Below are 21,096 nucleotides of genomic sequence, written 5' to 3'. Positions count from 1 at the left end.
GACCTGGACTAAAGCATCTGCCAACTCCTAGACAGTCTGTGGTGCAACGTGACGTTGGTGGATAGAGCGAGACATGATGTCCCAGATGTGCTCAATTGGATTCAGGTCTGGGGAACGGGCGGGCCAGTCCATAGCATCAATGCCTTCGTCTTGCAGGAACTGCTGACACACTCCAGCCACATGAGGTCTAGCATTGTCTTGCATTAGGAGGAACCCAGGGCCAACCGCACCAGCATATGGTCTCACAAGGGGTCTGAGGATCTCATCTCGGTACCTAATGGTAGTCAGGCTACCTCTGGCGAGCACATGGAGGGCTGTGCGGCCATCCAAAGAAATGCCACCCCACACCATTATTGACCCAATGCCAAACCGGTCATGCTGGAGGATGTTGCAGGCAGCAGAATGTTCTCCACGGCGTCTCCAGACTCTGTCACGTCTGTCACATGTGCTCAGTGTGAACCTGCTTTCATCTGTGAAGAGCACAGGGCGCCAGTGGCGAATTTGCAAATCTTGGTGTTCTCTGGCAAATGCCAAACGTCCTGCACGGTGTTGGGCTGACCAAGGACTTCTGGGAGCCACGGTGTGGACTACTCCTAAAGGGTGAGGGCCTGTTGACATTGTTTTATGTTTGTGTTGCCCTTTTTAGTCCTCACCCGGATGGTCACGTTTAGTCAGGACTCCCCCCAACTGCCAGTTATCCCATTCTCTGGAACTACCTCCAAGTTGCGCTCAACAGCGCCCATTCCCTTTTTTCCTATTCTCAGGTTGATTTGGGACCCCTTTTGTTAAAAAGGTTCTCAAGACCCGTGCTGCTATTCTATATTGCTACCCATGTGGATTACAAATGACACTGTTGTCTTGGATTACAAATAATGACCTTACCTTATTTCCCATGGATTACAAGGGACTCTTTTGCACTATTTGATTCCAGTGTGGTGCACTTCATCCGCCAACAAAGAAGAAGAGACTCTAAAGTAAATTTATTGCACTACCCGATTGCGTTGAATAAGTACCTTATTTGATTGCATTAAATATTTGCACTATTTCTGCACTAATCCTTTTTACAAAGTTTAATCCTCTGCTAGATCTGGCGTCTGCGCACTAGGCTCAGCCTGATGCGGCGCGCACTCCTGGCAGCGGCTTCGTTGAGCGAAGTGCGCATGCGCCCGGGCCGTCCGGATCTAGTGGAGGCGGTGCTGAGGTGAGGAAGGCGGCGATTATGACTGGGAAGGAGGCACTGGGCACCAGACAGCCGGGCACCCTGTATTAACTGACGTCCCCTAGGGCACCTTAGGTAGGCGATTGACCGGATATAAAAACCTGTTTTATGTGCTAATAGAGCCACAGGCAGATTTAATAAGTACAGTTTCGGATTCATGTTATTTGTACGGACCTGGCCATATGTTTAGGGTCTAGGCCTAAAATGTCATGACAGAATCCCTTTAAGTATTGTAGCCATTGTGTGTATTCTTTTGCAGGTGCCACAATGTGATTATATGCCCTTTTTGTATGGATTTTGGTAAAATAATACCGTTAGCCAGATAGTCAGCACCTTACTTCTTTGCTTCTTATGGACTGCCTCTGAAGACGTCTGGTACATCACAAGCAAGTCTTCCATCTCTATTGCTCATTATGGACTGCCTCTGAGGACATTAAATACTAATGGTTCTTATGTGAACTTGTGTTAGCTAGGTATAGGTATAGCCTAGGTATACATTATATTGTATTGCTACACAGGGGGAACCAAGTGGTAAATCACAAGCAGATCTAACACCATCAAGGGTAACCCGCTGCTAACGTGTCTGGAGAGATTGGAGAGCACGGCCTCATCCTCCTAATGTGTATATGTTTTAAGGCCTTGTGCTTTGCCAAGGTTATTTATATCCCTAGGTCTTGTGATTTGCCAAGCCAAAGGAAACTGTGTAAAAGCTACCTGGTCAGACATCAAGGTGACGAAGCATAAAGCATTATAAGGCCTTGGTGCTAGGAAGGGATTACAGGATGAAGCCACCCATTCTGTTTGCGGGCGTATCATAGCATGTGGAGGGAAAACCGTGGTTAGACACCCTACTCAGGCAGGAATCCATAGGTAGCAGTTTTATATGTCAGTCTATGTATGTGTATTTTCATGCAACACTTACATTTTTACCAGGTACTCTTAGAGCATATATACCCTAAGCAAAAGCCGAGGGTTTTTTTTTTTTTTTTTGTTTAAACATCATTTTTATTAGAAGAATGAAAGACAAATATAAATGACCATACAAAGGAATCCATTAACATTATTTAATTTCTTTTTTTCCCCACCCAATTAGCCCTTACCCCCCAACCTTCCCCCAACCCACCCTCCCGATTGCGATGCATCTCCTATCCCCTCCATCAGACAGAGGAGGAATCTGGGTGAGGAGGAACCAGGGATGCACAAAACTTCCACTTCCCCCATATCCTATTCCATTTCTCCTCGGCATTCCTTTGCTTATATAGAATATTTTCGTATCTCTTGAGCTTATCGACCAGATTTAACCATGTGTGTACACTAGTTGTATTTTGTGAAAACCAAACTCTTGTAATCAGGAGCCTCGCCAAAAACATTATTTTAGTTAAGAGAATCTTTTTATACTTATGACAATTAACTTGGGAAAGATCACTGAGTAGTCAACATTGTACCGTAAACGGAATCGCTACTTTCATTTTTTGGGCAACGTTATTTTTAATTGCCCTCCAAAATTCTATCAATTCTCTACAGGACCAAAACATATGTACATAATCGGCTCCAGGTGAATCGCACCGTGGACAATTGGAGGTATTTCTTAAGCCACATTTATTAAGCCATACTGGTGTGACGTATATTCCATGTAAAGTGTTAAGTTGAACCACCAGAGACACTAATCTTAGATTACCCAATATTTTTTCCCAATCACCCAGTTGAGTCGTTGAACAATCCACTCCCCAAGCCTTTTTTTCCGGGGGAGCATATATTAATAAATAGTGCTTCCAATAACAATCTATAAATTTGGGAAATCCTAACCTTCCGACCCAAATTTCCCATTAAATCATTCAAAGGTGTAGAGGTGTCTATCTCTACTATAGACTTATCGTTTACAGTGGAAAGTGCAGAACAGAACTGGAAATACCTAAACCATGATAAGTTAACTATGTGTTCCCTTTGTGCCAACTCAAGTACAACTCCGTTTCTCACCACCTGTGCAACATAAAGAATATTGTTTTTTTGCCAATACTTATCCCCCGCTAAATTGTCAAGTTCCTGTAAATAATGATTATGCCAGAGAGGCGTATAGCAAAGGGATCCCCTTATTCCCAACCATCCTTTAATAGTAGCCCAGGCTTTAGTAAATAGCTTCCTAGACTCTCTATATTCCTGTTGGATAGTGGATAGCCGACCAGACTCCAGTAGCGTAAACATATTATCATATAAAGTACTGCTGACCATGGTCCGACACAGTAAGATTTTCTCCCATTGGCAAAAAGACCATAACTGTGTCGTTATAAAGCAGCCCTTAAATTAGGGAAGATTTAGCCCTCCCCGCTCCATTGGACTTATAAAGATACTCCAACTTTAGCCTTACCCGCTTTCTTCCCCAAAGTAAGTCATTAATAAGAACTTATCCTCAATCCATATTGGAGAGTTCCTAAGGACATATAGGAATTGGGGTAGTATCACCATCTTCACTAGGGATATTCTATCAGCTCTAGGTAAAGGAAGTCGAAGCCATACTGTAATTTTAGACCTCAATTTGCAAATCAAAGGAATCAGATTGAGCTGTATGAAATCTCCAATCCTGGGAGATATCCTCATACCCAAGTATTCAAATGAGTCTGCAATTTTTTAACATACTCAGGGGGCCATCAATAGATTATTCAGGTCTATCTACAGGCATAAGGGTTGTCTTTGACCAGTTAATATCTAGGCCCGAGACGGCTCCAAAAGAGTGAACTATTTGGATAAGTTCTGGAAGTACCGTATTAGTATGGTTTATAAAGAACAGGACATCATCTGCGTATAGGCAAATATGGTCCTCTGCTCCTAATATCCCAAACCCTTCAATCCTAGAGTCTTGCCTAATCTTAGCAGCTAGGGGTTCAATGTAAATATCAAATAATAATGGAGAAAGTGGACAACCTTGATGGGTTCCTCTATTCAGGGAAAAACTCTGTCAAGCTTCCATTAATATTCAATCTCACACTATAGGGGGCTTATATAAAAGCTTAATCATGTTTATAAATCTGGTGCCAAATCCCATTTTCCCTAGGACTTTCCAGAAGAACCCCCACTCCACCCTGTCAAACGCCTTCGAGGCGTCCAAAGACAGAATGGAGCGGGAGACCTGTATATTCGCATACAGCGGATGTAGATTGAAATGAGTACCTTTATTAGGAATGAACCCATTCTGATCAGGATGCATATTTGATAAAATAACCTTGGATAGCCTTGTAGTGAAGATCCTTGAGAGAAGCTTCATATTGGTGTTCAATAGGGAGATTGGCCTATATGACCCCATATCTAAGGGGTCCTTCCCCTTTTTCAATATTAATATTATAATAGCCTGTGTCATTGATACTGGAAGACTAACCTCCTCCAATGATCCAATGAACACGTCCAAAAGATGAGGAAAAATAGCCTCTCTATATTTACGATAAAATTCATATGGGAATCCATCGGACCCAGGGGAGGAGATTCCAGAACATGTCTTCAATGCTGCCTCTGACTCCTCTAGGGAAGGATCTGCATCAAGGAATTCTCTTTGGGTTTCTGTTAGAGTTGGAAGAGAGAGAGAATCCAAATAAGAGTCCATCTCTTCATCTAGGATAACCCAAGGGCGTAGCTAAAGGCCTATGGGCCCTGGTGCAAGAGTTCAGCTTGGGCCCCCTTTCCCTCAGTGCTTTGTGGCCAGGGGCAGGGAAGCACGTAGCCTTCGTGCTTCCTGAGGCAAAAATTGAAATGGCACCCCCCTTCCCCCTCCCCCATGCCAAATTCTTGACTTAACCCCTTCCCTCCAGCCAGAGGTGGAACTTGGTCAGCATGCACTTTCTATAATACTGGTGTGTTCTTATGCGGCACAAGGGTCTTTGGGCCCCCTCAGGGTCCTGGGCCCGGTAGCGACTGCTACCTCTGCACCCCCTATAGCTCCGCCCATGGGATGACCCTATCTGAATTATACAATTTCGAAAAGTGCTTCAAAAACGCTTCCTTAATGCAGTCTTGGTCTTCAGTGATTATACCCTCTAGTGAACAAATACTAACTATCTCTTTTTTTTGCTCCTGAATTCAGGGGCGTCGCTAGGTTATAACATTCGGGGCCTGGCCCCCGGATTTTTTCTTCCCATGCCCCGAATGTCCTGCCTGCCTGCTAGATACAACTGTATTTCCGTAAACAGAACGGCAATACAATTGAATCTAATACACTGGGAAGAGATAAAGGACCTGTGGTGACATCACAGGTCATGTGATCAGCAAAACAAGCTGTGATAGGATGACCTGGATGATGTCACCATCATGTGACCAGTGCAGGATTGGACCGGAGTGAAGAGGAGAAGGAGCCTAATGGTGATGTCTGTACATGAGGAGAGGTATAAACTCTTGCCAGAAGTTTCCCTGGTCTACCCGATTCGGCAGGGCGGGTAGGTCTTTAAGTAAGGGTGTATGTAACACCCCAGAGTGGCATTCCCACTTCTGCACCCGCTACTGTCTTTATTGGTTAACCTACATTATGCATTTATTTCCAGATCCTATATAATGTGCATATCTCTTTCCATGTAACTGTTATGTTCAATTGTAATATGCCTGGTTCACCAGCAGATGGCAGCATAAATGGCAGAGCTATAGTTACATAGAGTGTAACCTTTCCATCCATTCTAACACCCCCCTCTGTGGTGTGGTGGGTGTGTCCGACTGGCTGCAGGAAGGGTGGGGACCAGTTAGTGGCAGTTTAGGTCTTCCCTAGACAGGGGTAGGGTGTGCAGCAGGTGAACGTCCCTGTTGGACGTGGCCTTGCCCAGGCCAGCTGGAGCACCTTCAGCTCAGCTGGATTTGGAGGCAGAGGCTGGAAGCCTCCTGAAGCCAGGAGTAAAGTTCCCTGGACCAGTTTAGAGACAGACTACAAAGAAAGAAGTTGCAGCCTTCAGCTAAAGCTAAGTTATACAGCTACCCTGACAGTACAGCAGAGCCAGAGAGCAACAGACATAGTAGAGAGGAGTTTGCCTGGCACAGTTAATGCCAAAACCTGCTGGGGACCAAGATAAAGCCTGTAAACTGTTTGGAGAAATGTTTATGCCAAGTAAAGCTGCTTTTCAACTTCATCACAAAGTCTGGACTCAATTTATTCTTCATCCCATCATTCAACTACCCCCTTTGTCTGCTTTGGACGACAATGCCTGGGTTCCAGGGTATCCAGGTAGGAGTACTGTGACACGTGCAGCAACATTAAGGGATATTATAGGCTACCCTACACCTGGTATTTTTACATCTGGGAACCATCCACAGTATCACTAAAAGGGGCCCTGAGCCCTTGTTGCTTCACTGCAACTGGCGTCACGAAAAACATTTACTTTAAGGGTACATGCATATGTTCAGGATTCATGCGCGGAGAATCCGCACTGAAATCCGCAGGTGTTCGCAGGCAAATCTGTGCAGTCAATCTGCATCAATTGGTGCGGATTTGCATGCGGATTTGGTGCGGATTCGGTGTGGATTTTCCGCATGCAGATTTTACTAAGTGAATGAATAAAATCCGGTCAGGAAAATAAAATAAATTGACATGCTGCGGATTTTAAAATCCACACCGCAGGTCAAAATCTGTGTGGAAAAAATCTGCATCATGTGCATTGAGAATTTCAAATTCTCATAGAATACAATGTACATGTACTGGTGCATGCGCACTCCATAATCCTGTCCCTCTGCCCACAGTGGGCAGAACACTGCGCATGCCCGAGCCCGGCAGTGATGCGCGAACAGCTTATAGGGAAATATGATGTCACAGAGCCACAGGGCTGGCCTGAGCTTAGTGAGGGACGGAGTTAGGCGCGAGTGAGGCGGGGGAACTTGGGCACTTTCAGAAAACTATCCGCCCCTGGGCACTTGCGACGGCTCATTAGCATATGATAAAAACAACTTTTTGGGCGATTTGAAGCATCTGAAGAACTAAATACGGGTAACATCTGTATCATGTCTTTGTGCCCCACTGAACAATGTCACCTGTTTGAAACCGGTCAGGTAGGTGACAGACTCCCTTTAAGTATCTCCTCCATGCTCTTCACTCTTTTGACCTCATTTGTTCTTGGTCTGGGTTACGTTCTTCTTTTGGGATGTCTCTGTAGAGGTCTCTGAAGTACTGGAGCCAGATGTTGCCGTTCTTCTCATTTGTGCCCAGGTGGTTCCATAGTTCCCAGAAGGAGTTATCTTGGAGGGCATCTTGAAGCTGTGTAAGTTTGGTTGAGGTATATTCTTGCTTTTTCCTTCTGAGGAGGGTTTGTATTGGCTCTGTGTTGTGTCGTAGACTTCCCGTAGGTTGGTGTTGTTGGGATCTCTATGTATTTTATTTGAGGCCAATCTCAAGGTTTTCCGTACAACTCTGCACTCCTCATCAAACCAAGTGTTGGGGTTATCTTCTTTTTTCTTCAGGTGGCTATACTTTTTCAGGTCAGCCATTTCTGCCATGGTGTAAAACATATTATTAAGATCTCTTACAGCTTGGTTGACTCCTTCTGGGTTTATCTCAAACACCTTGCTGTTGAAGTAGTAGAGCATCCCTTGGATTTCTGGTTTATTGTGCACCTGTTTATATTTCTTAGCCAATGTCTTGGACCACTTATAAGATGGAGGTAGTGTGAAGAGCCCGGCCTGCTGAGGTATTTGTCCTGGTGGTTTGTTTGTGGACTTATATATACAGTATATATATATATATAGGGATGTTTGGATGTGATCAGACAGGTGCGATTGTGGGCTGACTATAAAGTCCCCAATGTTTGTGGAGTCCATGTCTGTGATGGTGTAGTCCACTACGCTGCTACCCACATGGGAGTTAAATGTAGTCCTGCCTAGAGAGTCTCCCTTGGTGCGACCCTTGAGGATGTGGAGTCCTAGGCTTCGGCAAAGATTCAGCAATTTTTTGCCACTTTTATTTACCGTGCTGTCGTAACTGTTCCTCTCTGTATGTACTGAGCTGTCACTCTGTGCTCCATATATATATATATAGATGTTTCCATCTGTGGTCAGGTAGTCTCTTTCCCTGTTCTATCTATCTATCTGATATTCCTTTGTATTACATAAATATGAGCAGATTAGGAGACGTTTTATATTTTCTGTATCTTTATTGTAACCTACAAACAATGGATGAGACACTGAGGTCATTCCTCGGATCTGCATTGTGTTTCCTCTTTGTAATAAATCTGTCTTGTTACTTTTTGAGGGACAGATAGCAGGAAGAACATTGCTCCCATGACATGTGGGGGATGCTTCTCATTACAGGGTTCTGACACATGTCCCACTCAGGGCTAAGTAACTATGGGACAGTCCATCACACAGAGGTCCATTGTCCTTACAGTCCTGTTGCTTTCATACAGAATGGGGAGGTCATCCAAGTGATTTTCTATATTCTTAAAGGGTTGTCCAGAATGGCAGACATGGCTTCTTTCTTCCAGAAACAGCACCACCCCTGTTCGCAGGTTGTTTCTGTTATTACATATCAGCTCCATTTACTTCACTGAACTGCAATACCAGACCCAACCCACAGACCAGGTGTGGTGCTGTTTTTGAAAGAAAGGAGCCATGAGCTTTTTTTTAAACTGCTTGTCTGTCCCAGAATCCTGTCAATTCTGTCAACCATGTGCCCCAAAATGGAAGGTCCTTCTGGGTCCAGGCAGCCCATGCAGGTCCCATCTAACGAGATGTTGGATTCCAATAGCTCAGTCCGGAGGTCGCGGCCCCTTCAATGTCACAGTGAAGTTTGGATTTCACTACTTTGTGATATACATGTTGTTAAAGCCACAATTCACATTCTCTGTGACACAACCGGTGGGACAGGTGGCACCATGCATGACTCCATGGGAGGCTCTCATGAACCTGAGGAGCTCCTGCAAGCTGTAGAATCAGCACTGTGGTTTTACTGCTGCACTGATTTTCCAGATTATCAGATGAGGTGGTTGGCCAATCCCAATGAAATTGGTAGGTTTCTGGAAAAGCTGGGTGACCACCAATTTGGTTACCTAACAGGTCACATGGGGGTTGTCACCTAGCTTTCTGAATAGTAAATCTGCAATACGAAACATCTTTGGCGTTCCTTAATCTGGAGAAGATGTAAATTCAGCCAGTGTTTTAGAAACCATTGCTGTAAAATTTCTTTAATCTGGAATCTGCTTGTTAATCAGAAACCAGTCAGGAAATTCCAAAAATATCTGATAATCTGACAACTTTAAGATCTATTGATCCCAGATCAAGGAATCTGCAAGGGATCTTACTAGGGACTATATGGCTGCCAGAGTGGGAAGGAGACTGACTCAGAATTCATTGGGACTTTATTTGCAAGCATCAAAGGTGCCTGGAAATGTATGAGTTTATATTTTTATGGCTGCCAAAGTAGGGAAGGAGACTGCCTGGGGACTATATTTGCAGCTTCAAGAAGGAGAAGAAAACTGACTTTGAACTAGCTGGGACTATATTTACAGCACAAAGGAAAGGAACTAGCTGGGAACTTACTGGGGACAGTCTTTACAGCTGCCACAGGGCGAAGGAGACTTACTGAGAACTTCTTGTAACTATATTTAAAGTTGCCAGAGAAGGATTAAGACTAACTGGGATCTTACTGGAGACTTCAAACATACTGGGGTCTACAGTTATAGGGGCCATAGGTGGAAGAAAACTGGCTGGGAACTTATGGGACTATATTTATTGCTGCCAAAGTGGGTAAGGAGACTGACTAGATACTATTTTTTCAGCTGATAAAAGAGAAGAAGACTGACTTTGAACTAGCTGGGACTATATTTAGAGTAGAAAGAAGGGGAAAGGGACTGGCTGGGGACAATGTTTAAAGCTGCCAGTGGGTGAAGGAGACTGACTGGGATCTTACTGTGGACTATGTTTAAAGCTGCCAGAGGGTGAAGGAGACTGACTGGGAACTTACTGGGGACAATGTTTAAAGCTGCCAGTGGGTGAAGGAGACTGACTGGGATCTTACTGTGGACTATGTTTAAAGCTGCCAGAGGGTGAAGGAGACTGACTGGGAACTTACTGGGGACTATGTTTAAAGCTCCCAGAGGGTGAAGGAGACTGACTGGGAACTTACTGGGGACTATGTTTAAAGCTGCCAGAGGGTGAAGGAGACTGACTGGGAACTTACTGGGGACTATGTTTACAGTTGCCACAGGAGGAATGAGACTACCTGGGATATTACTGGAGACTGGAAACATACTGGTGTCTACAGATACCAGTACCACAGGTGGAAGGAGACTGAGTGGGAACTTACATAGGACTGTATATACAGCTGCCAGAGGGGGAAGAGTCTGACTAGGGAATTTACTTGAGATTATGTTAACAGCTACCAGGGGAGTAAAGTGGTTGAACTTGGGACTATATAAGCAGCTACCAGAGGGGGAAAGAAACGGACCTGCTGGTGATATGGAGCAGAAGAGAGTGAAAGACATACAAAGTGCAGGCAAGAAGATTTGGGAGACTGCCAGGCAGCACACCCGCAGTAGCACAGATTAGCAGCAGTACTGAGAGGGATACAAAGAAATTTAAAAAATATACATTTTGGGACTTTTTACAGGATGATCCCTTTAAGAGAGAAAGAAAAGTAAAGGGCGGCTATTAATGGTCATAGGTTTCCATACAGGGGAAGGAAATTACAATGAGCTCCAGAAAATGCTGCTTCTGTTGGAATTTGAATGTTGGCATTTCTGACCGCAAAGGACGGAGCCCCCCACAGCCTCGGGGATCGTTTACTCTGCCTTTTTAAACAGTGAGGGGAATCCCCCCCCCCAAGTCCCGGGTGTTTAATTTCGCCTCCGGCTGCATATTTTGCTGAACTGGCCCTGTACATCCGTCAGAAGTGAAATGTAGAAATGTCTGCCACATAACAGCCCAGGACGGTCCGGCTCATGCTGATGTCCCCGCTCCTTCTAGCGTCGGCAGATACTCGGAATATTCTATAGACGATGCAGTTCTGGTCATAAACATGACTTGGGATGTACAGTGGTTGGGGAGCCATATTATACCGCACAATATATACGGGTATATAATAGAGCATCTCATACATTGGACGGATTCTAATGTGAGTAGGGTCTAACACATGGAGAAGGATCCAGTTAAGGGATTGTGTAGGGATCCTGTAGGGATTCTGGTAGTTCTAACTGTATGCACTGCTGGTTGTGCCCAGTCCAATATGGCGACGGGGAGGCACGGCCATAGTTGGTGCATGGGCACTAGTGGCGTGAGGGGTGGTGTTTCTAACCCTGGGTGGAGCAAATTAGTCATTAAAGCCTGGTTGCGCTAAGAGGCGTTGTCTACGGCTGCCAGTGATATGGGCCGCTGTCTACGGCTGCCAGTGATATGGGCCGCTGTCTACGGCTGCCAGTGATATGGGGCACTGTCTACGGCTGCCAGTGATATGGGGCACTGTCTATGGCTGCCAGTGATATGGGGCGCTGTCTACGGCTGCCATTGATATGGGGCGCTGTCTATGGCTGCCAGTGATATGGGGCGCTGTCTACGGCTGCCATTGATATGGGGCGCTGTCTACGGCTGCCATTGATATGGGGCGCTGTCTACGGCTGCCAGTGATATGGGGCGCTGTCTACGGCTGCCAGTGATATGGGGCGCTGTCTACGGCTGCCAGTGATATGGGGCGCTGTCTACGGCTGCCAGTGATATGGGGCGCTGTCTACGGCTGCCAGTGATATGGGGCACTGTTTACGGCTGCCAGTGATACGGGGCACTGTCTACGGCTGCCAGTGATACGGGGCACTGTCTACGGCTGCCAGTGATACGGGGCACTGTTTACGGCTGCCAGTGATATGGGGCGCTGTCTACGGCTGCCAGTGATACGGGGCGCTGTCTACGGCTGCCAGTGATATGGGGCACTGTCTATGTCTGCCAATGATATGACGGTACTGTTTGTAGCTGATAATAATATGGGGCACCGTCTAGGACTGCCAGCGATATGGGGTCCTCTACGTGGCTGCAAATGATATAAGGCAGTATTAAGGCTGGTAAAGTTATGGGGGCACCATGGCCAGCAATACTATGAGTTCACTCTATGTAGCATGCAGTGATATGGGAGTACTTTATGTACCAGCTAACAATATGGGGGCACTGTAGTTGGTAATGTTATGGGTCTACGTGTCCTTCAGCCCCAACTCTGGGTCTGATTTTCTGCGATCGGTGACATTGCTCCTCTTCTTGCTGTAGGCTTTATGGGCACCTTCTAAAGCTGTAACCTGAATCATTACCGTTATCAGGCGGCCTGTCAGCTGATGTTTGACCTCACACAGGACAGATGTGTCGCCTGCGGCGTGTTCACAGGGGTGTGAGATGTTCACATGCAAGCGGGACATCACCTCCTTGTCTGGTTTACACAGCAAACATTGTCCTGACCCCCACAGCCCCTGAGACACATATAGACAGCCTTTCATATAGTTTCAGCCCACATAATGCCATAAAGTGCCTAGATAATACTGCCATATAGTGATTACATTGTAATGCCATATAGTGCCTTCATAATACTGCCATATAGTGCTTACATTGTAATGCCATATAGTGCCTTCATAATACTGCCATATAGTGATTACATTGTAATGCCATATAGTGCCTTCATAATACTGCCATATAGTGCTTACATTGTAATGCCATATAGTGCCTTCATAATACTGCCATATAGTGCTTACATTATAATGCCCTATATTGCCTACATAATACTGCCATATAGTGATTACATTGTAATGCCATATAGTGCCTACATAATACTGCCATATAGTGCTTACATTATGATGACATATAGGCATATTTCAGACACAGATGGCGGCGCAACAGTAAGTTGCGCTACTTTATCTGCAACTTTGCTTCGCTCACGCCAGTTTTAGGCGTAGAAAATGGTCTAACTGTAAGACACCTCGGAGGTTGTCTTACATTTAGAACTGGCGCTGGATGCGCCAAAGTTATAGAGAGGCCAGCACCAGCTATGGGGCTTTAAGACGGCGTCTAAAACGCCGGTCTTAATAAATGTGCCTCATAGTACCTACATAATACTGCCATATAGTGCTTACATTATAATGCTATATAGTGATTACATTACATGCCCGGCTGCAGAGCTGTGTGGCCCTTGTGCATGGCAGAGTTCCCTTTATGTTTGATAGAAAAAAAAGTATTGTCGCTGAAGACGCAGAGCTCGGATATTTCTGTCACTTAGGCCACATTCACACATCAGTGTTTGATCAGTTATTTCCATCAGTGATTGTGAGCCAAAACCAGGACTGGAATCTCCACAGACATGAGGTATTAGGGAAAGACCTACAACTGGTTTTGGCTCAAAATCACTAATGGGAATCACTGACCAAACGCTGACTGTGTGAAAGATGACTTCCACGTTAGGTATTGGCCACCTCAGCACCGACTTCTGCAGCCATGAGGGGTGGCACTGCAGGGTGGCACTGCCCACTTCAGAGATCAGCATTTACTGTTCCCTGCACTGCTGTGGGGCTCGATATTTCTTTCTCTGTGGTTTTAAGTTCCTGCACCTGGAAGGAATCAATAGTGGAAAGTGGAGAGTTGGAGCGGATTCCTCTCAGTTTGCTGCGTAATGATTACCTGTCCTCTGCCTCCAGGAGACGAGCGGCCATGTCTGCTGCCGGCAGAAAAATCCTGTGAGCACACGGCAGCCGGGAGCCCAATCACTGCCCCTCACCCTAGATCTTGGCTTATTGGCAGCATTATGTAGGCACTACTTTGTATGGTGGTATTGAGGCACAATATGGTAGTATTACATAGTTACTGAATGGCAGTATTATGTGGGCACCATTTTGCTTTGTATGGTGGTATTATTGAGGCTCAGTATGGCAGTCTTACATAGTAATTAAATAGCATTATTATGTGGGCACCATTTGGATGGTGCCATTGTATGGTGGCACTGTTGAGGTACAATATAGAAGCATTACAAAACTACTGAATGGCAGTATTATATCGTGCTATTTGGCATTGCATAGTGGTATAATGTAGGCCCAGAATGGTGGTATTACATAGTTACTGAATGCAGTATTTTATGGGCACTGTTTGGCATTGTATGGTGGTATTATTTAGGGCCAGAACGGCAGTATTACATAACTTATCAATGTCAGTATTATATGGGTGCTATTTGGCATTGCATGGTGGTATTAGGGACAAAATAAAAGTATTACATAGCTGCTGAATGACAGTACAATATGGGCACTATTTGGCATTCTATGATGGTATTACTGAGGCACAATATGGCAGTATTACATAGTATTATGTGTGCACTATTTAACATTGTATGGTAGTATTATGGCATTGTATGGTGGTATTATTGAGGGATAGTATGGCAGTATTACATAGTTACTGAATGGCAGCATTATATGGATGCTATTTGACATTGTATGGTAGTTTTATTTAGGTCCAGAATGGTAGTATTACATAGTTACTGAATGGCAGTATTATGTGGGCAGTATTATGTGGGCACTATTTGGCTTTGCATAGTGGTATTATTTAGGGACAGAATGCCACTATTACATAGCTACTGAACGGCATTGTCATATGGACACCATTTGGAATTGTATGTTATTATTGAGACACAATATGGTAGTATTACATACTTACTGAATGGCAGCATTATATGGATGCTATTTGACATTGTATGGTAGTTTTATTTAGGCCCAGAATGGTAGTATTACATAGTTACTGAAGGCAGTATTATGTGGGCACTGTGGCTTTGTATAGTGGTATTATTTAGGGACAGAATGCCACTATTACATAGCTACTGAATGGCATTGTCATATGGACACCATTTGGTATTGTATGTAGTTATTATTGAGACACAATATGGTAGTATTACATAGTTACTGAAGGCAGTATTATGTGGGCACTATTTGGCTTTGTATGGTGGTATTATTGAGGAACAATATGGTAGCATTACATAGTTACTGAATACCACTATTATGTGGGGACCATTTGGTACTGTATGGTGTTGTTATTGAGGCACAGTATGGCAGTATTACTTATAGTTGCTGAATGGCGATAAAGCTTAGGCGTTGCATGTAACGGAATGATATTGTATGAACATGTGCGACCACCACATGTGAATATGCGATCCATGTTCTCTTTATATAAGAATACTGCATGTAGCGCTGTCCCAAATTAAAGTAGGAACCCACTTGAAGGAGGTCACCGTGACGGGGTGAGTGGACCTATGCATTGTGATCAAAAAGTATACAAAGTGCCTCGTGTACGGTTTATAAATGATGCACATGGACGAGCAGTCTGTCTTTTATTTAGAATATAATTCTGCACATTCCTTGCCCTTTTGCACAAAATCTAATCTGAAGAAGTGGAGCTGTGGTGTAAAGTATGGGGGAAAGTTAGATTTTGGACAACCTGAATCTCCAATAGACAATGCCGCTAAGCTCTAGTCGCTGACAAAGCTGATCCATAATGTAGCAGAGCTGAAAGGTGGTCCATTTACTTTATAGTTCACAGTGGGAGGGTCTCAGGCAGTAGTTTTGGTGCAGCCCACTGACTCGGGGCAGCAGAGCAGTAGTGCAGATCACTGAGGCGTGTTGTGCATGAGCAGATGGATCAATTCCTGCATTGGCCGGGCCCAGCAGTCGAGGGATTATTGAAGGCCCTGGCTGGCAGGGTCATCAGGGGTCGTGTGAAATGAGCCTATTATAATTGTGATATTGCTTAGTGAATAGCCATTTAATTTTTCCCTTCTTACTCCCACTGAGAATTGACAATACATGCATCTCCTGTGATATAAGGCTGCCATGCAAGGGTTAATTTGCTTACAATTGTCTTGCTGTGCATTAAAAAGGACCCGTCCTTTCTCCTGATATGTCTATTTTAGTGACTATATGCCTTCCTCATATCATAGGAATTCTGAAGCATCTATTTTTATGACTCTCTGATTTGGCGTTCCTCTCTTATTCCTGCTGGAAGTTCTGAATGAATTGCTAGCAGTTTGCAATGAAGGTCCAGATGGGTGTTACCAGTTGGAGGGGGGGAGGGGGGAAATTGACGCTATGCAATCAGTGCTGCCAGTATCAGACTGTGCAGGGACACCCCCAAATGGTAACACCTTCATTGTAAACTGACAGCAATTCATTCATAACTTCTAGCAGGAATAATAGAGTAATGGCACAACATAGAGTCATAGGAATAGATGCTCTAGAACTGTTATTACATAGGGAATGCATGTAGTTACTAAAACAGAGGTGACAGGTCCGCTTTAACTTGCGTTTAACTTGCGGTGTTGTGGTAGTAGTGTCACACTGTTGTGGTACTAGTGGCACGGTGTTCTGGTAGTAGTGTAGTACTGCTGTGGTAGTAGTATAGTAGTGCTGTGGTAGTAGTGTAGCAGTGTTGTGGTAGTAGTGTAGCAGTGTTGTGGTAGTAGTGTAGCAGTGTTGTAGTAGTAGTGTAGCGGTGTTGCGGTAGTAGTGTAGCAGTGTTGTGGTAGTAGTGTAGCAGTGTTGTGGTAGTAGTGTAGAAGTGTAGTACTGCTGTGGTAGTAGTGTAGCAGTATTGTGGTAGTAGTGTAGCAGTGCTGAGGTAGTAGTGTAGTACTGCTGTTGGTGTAGTGTAGTAGTGTTGTGGTAGTAGTGTCATGATGTTGTGGTAGTAGTGTAGCAGTGTTGTGGTAGTAGTATAGTAGTGCTGTGGTAGTAGTGTAGCAGTGCTGTGGTAGTAGTGTAGCAGTGTTGTGGTAGTAGTATAGTAGTGCTGTGGTAGTAGTGTAGTATTGTTGTGGTAGTAGTGTAGCAGTGTTGTGGTAGTAGTGTAGAAGTGTAGTACTGCTATGGTAGTAGTGTAGTAGTATTGTGGTAGTAGTGTAGCAGTGCTGAGGTAGTAGTGTAGTACTGCTGTTGGTGTAGTGTAGTAGTGTTGTGGTAGTAGTGTCATGATGTTGTGGTAGTAGTGTAGCAGTGTTGTGGTAGTAGTATAGTAGTGATGTGGTAGTAGTGTAGCAGTGCTGTGGTAGTAGTGTAGTATTGTTGTGGTAGTAGTGTAGCAGTGTTGTGGTAGTAGTGTAGCAGTGTTATAGTAGTAGTGTAGCGGTGTTGTGGTAGTAGTGTAGCAGTGTTGTGGTAGTAGTGTAGAAGTGTAGTACTGCTGTGGTAGTAGTGTAGCAGTGCTATGGTAGTAGTGTAGTAGTATTGTGGTAGTAGTGTAGCAGTGCTGAGGTAGTAGTTTAGTACTGCTGTTGGTGTAGTGTAGCAGTATTGTGGTAGTGGTGTTGTGGTGGTAGTAATGTAGTACTGCTGTGGTAGTAGTATAGTAGTGCTGTGGTAGTAGTGTAGCAGTATTGTGGTAGTAGTGTAGCAGTGCTGTGATAGTAGTGTAGGAGTGTTGTGGTAGTACTGCTGTGGTAGTAGTGTAGCAGTATTGTGGTAGTAGTGTAGCAGTGCTGTGATAGTAGTGTAGGAGCGTTGTGGTAGTAGTGCTGTGGTGTTGTGGTAGTACTGCTGTGGTAGTAGTGTAGCAGTACTGTGGTGGTAGTAGTAGTGTTACGATGTTGTGTGCAGCTGGCCATCTAAGACCTGTCCTAGGTTGCTAATATAGCCTATATGTTTATACAATTCCTATGTTTGTGTGTTAAAGACAAAAGCAGAGTTATTTACAGTGACTTAATGTTTGGATGTCATATAACTGTTATATATATTGTGTTCACAGAAGCAGAAAAGATAATATGCCTTTAAGATTGATTATATGGATGTAAGGTAAGCTCAATGGCACAGCAGAAACAACAATAAGCATAGAGTTAAGCTGTTGTTGCTGGGCATGAGTCTAGACCAATCACAGCCAGCTTCTCACACAGCCTGTGTGGGAAATTCCCCTAGCACGAGCTGCTAGAATCATTACACCAGAGGAGAGGAGCTGAACAGACATTCACTCCACTAAGAGCTGTGTTTTAATGAAGCAGAGAGGTCAAAATAGGTATTTGAAACCGTTATATAATGTTCCTACTGTTAATATAGTGATTAGAACTGTATACTGAACTAATTATATGTGTGTGTTTACTTACAGTTCCACCAATTGCAAACTACAAAGTTCACAATCCAAATTCAAATTCCATATTGCAATCCAAATTGCATACAACCATATCAGATCATACTCAACCAATCTGCAAATAGTTACTGCTAACTGCATACTGTAAATTGCAACCAAATTCAGCAAGTAGAACTATCAGTTAGACCTCAGATATACCTCTCAGAAAGATGATAAAGTGCTTAAATAACTTAAAGTGAGAATACAGATACTGAAGAGAGAAATATATCCACCATTTTATGTTGAATGACAAGATTGAACAGTTGAACCACCATCTTATGCATACCGCCATTTTGTGATATCTTTTCAACACATGTTATGTACATGGACTATCTGCTGCGGAGGCAGCAGTGTTATATATGAAGAAAAGTTGAAGTTAATAAAGAAGTTATTTCAAGCATTTGGTGTGCTCTTTAAACCTACTGTTTCCATAGACCGGCGCTAGAGTAATTACAGAGTAATAGACAGTCAGAGATATCAAAATTCTTCTACTGCCACAGAGCAAAAGGCACTTCATAGCGCTGCGCCTGCCACAGTGTGGTAGTATTGTAGAAGTACTGTGTTAGTAGTGAAGTACTGCTGTGGTAGTAGTGTAGCAGCATTGTAGTGTTACGGTGTTGTGGTAGTAGTGTAGCAGCGTTTTGGTATTAGTGTAGTAGTGCTGTGGTAGTAGGGTAGCAGTGTTGTGGTAGTATTGTAGCAGTTTTGTAGTAGTAGTGTAGCAGTATTGTGGTAGTAGTGTAGCAGTGCTGTGGTAGTAGTGTAGCAGTGCTGTGGTAGTAGTGTAGCAGTGTTGTTGTAGTAGTGTAGCAGTATTGCGGCAGTAGTGTAGCAGTGTTGTAGTAGTAGTGAAGTACTGCTGTGGTAGTAGTGCTGTGGTTGTAGAATAGTACTGCTGTGGTAGTAGTGTAGCAGTGTTGTGGTAGTAGTGTAGTAGTGCTGTGGTAGTAGTGTAGTACTCCTGTGGTAGTAGTGTAGCAGTGCTGTGGTAATAGTGTAGCAGTGCTGTGGTAGTAGTGTAGCGGTGCTGTGGTAGTGTAGCAGTGTTGTTGTAGTAGTGTCTCAGTATTGTAGTAGTGTAGCAGTGTTGTGGTAGTAGTGTAGCAGTGTTGTGGTAGTAGTGTAGCAGTGTTGTGGTAGTAGTGTAGCAGTGTTGTGGTAGTAGTGTAGCAGTGCTGTGGTAGTAGTGTAGCAGTGCTGTGGTAGTAGTGTAGTACTGCTGTGGTAGTAGTGTAGCGGTGCTGTGGTAGTAGTGTAGCAGTGTTGTTGTAGTAGTGTAGCAGTATTGCGGCAGTAGTGTAGTAGGTTTGTGGTAGTAGTGCTGTGGTTGTAGTGTAGCGGTACTGTGGTAGTAGTGTAGCAGCATTGTGGTAGTAGTGTCAGTGTTGTGGTAGTAGTGTAGCGTTGCTGTGGTAGTAGTGTAGCAGTGTTGTGGTAGTAGTGTAGTAGTAGTAGTGTAGCGTTGCTGTGGTAGTAGTGTAGGAGTGTTGTGGCAGTAGTGTAGTAGTGTAGCGTTGCTGTGGTAGTAGTGTAGCAGTGTTGTGGTAGTAGTGTAGCAGCGCTGTAGTGTCGCACAGTGTGCGGTTGTGATTGCTGCTGTGTGGTAGTAGTGTAGCGTTGCTGTGGTAGTAGTGTAGCAGTGTTGTGGTAGTAGTGTAGTAGTGTAGCGTTGCTGTGGTAGTAGTGTAGCAGTGTTGTGGTAGTAGTGTAGCGTTGCTGTGGTAGTAGTGTAGCAGTGTTGTGGTAGTAGTGTAGCAGTGTTGTGGTAGTAGTGTAGAAGTGTAGCAGTGCTGTGGTAGTAGTGTAGTAGTGTAGCAGCGCTGTAGTGTCGAGCAGTGTGTGGTTGTGATTGCTGCTGTGTGGTAGTAGTGTAGCGGTGTTGTGGTAGTAGTGTAGGAGTGTTGTGGCAGTAGTGTAGTAGTGTAGCGTTGCTGTGGTAGTATAGCGTTGCTGTGGTAGTAGTGTAGCGTTGCTGTGGTAGTAGTGTAGGAGTGTTGTGGTAGTAGTGTAGTAGTGTAGCAGCGCAGTAGTGTCGAGCAGTGTGCGGTTGTGATTGCTGCTGTGTGGTAGTAGTGTAGCGGTGTTGTGGTAGTAGTGTAGCGTTGCTGTGGCAGTAGTGTAGCAGAGTTGTGGCAGTAGTGTAGCGGTGTTGTGGTAGTAGTGTAGCGTTGCTGTGGCAGTAGTGTAGCAGAGTTGTGGCAGTAGTGTAGCGGTGTTGTGGTAGTAGTGTAGCGTTGCTGTGGCAGTAGTGTAGCAGAGTTGTGGCAGTAGTGTAGCAGAGTTGTGGCAGTAGTGTAGCGGTGTTGTGGTAGTAGTGTAGCAGCGCTGTAGCGTCGCGCAGTGTGCGGTTGTGATTGCTGCTGTGTGGTAGTAGTGTAGCGGTGTTGTGGTAGTAGTGTAGTAGTGTAGCGTTGCTGTGGCAATAATGTAGCAGAGTTGTGGCAGTAGTGTAGCGTTGCTGTGGTAGTAGTGTAGCAGTGTTGTGGCAGTAGTGTAGCAGTGTTGTGGTAGTAGTGTAGTAGTGTAGCGTTGCTGTGGTAGTAGTGTAGCAGTGTTGTGGCAGTAGTGTAGCAGTGTTGTGGCAGTAGCGTAGTCGTGTAGCATTGCTGTGGTAGTAGTGGAGTGTTGTGGTAGTAGTGTAGTAGTGTAGCAGCGCTGTAGTGTCGAGCAGTGTGCGGTTGTGATTGCTGCTGTGTGGTGGTAGTGTAGCGGTGTTGTAGTAGTAGTGTAGCGTTGCTGTGGTAGTAGTGTAGTAGTGTTGTGGTAGTAGTGTAGCAGTGTTGTGGTAGTAGTGTAGCAGTGTTGTGGTAGTA

This window comes from Bufo bufo, chromosome 7 (assembly GCF_905171765.1).
Source record: "Bufo bufo chromosome 7, aBufBuf1.1, whole genome shotgun sequence".
Lineage (NCBI taxonomy): Eukaryota > Metazoa > Chordata > Amphibia > Anura > Bufonidae > Bufo > Bufo bufo.
The sequence above is the reverse complement of the archived record's forward strand: the minus strand, read 5'-3'. Positions refer to the sequence as shown.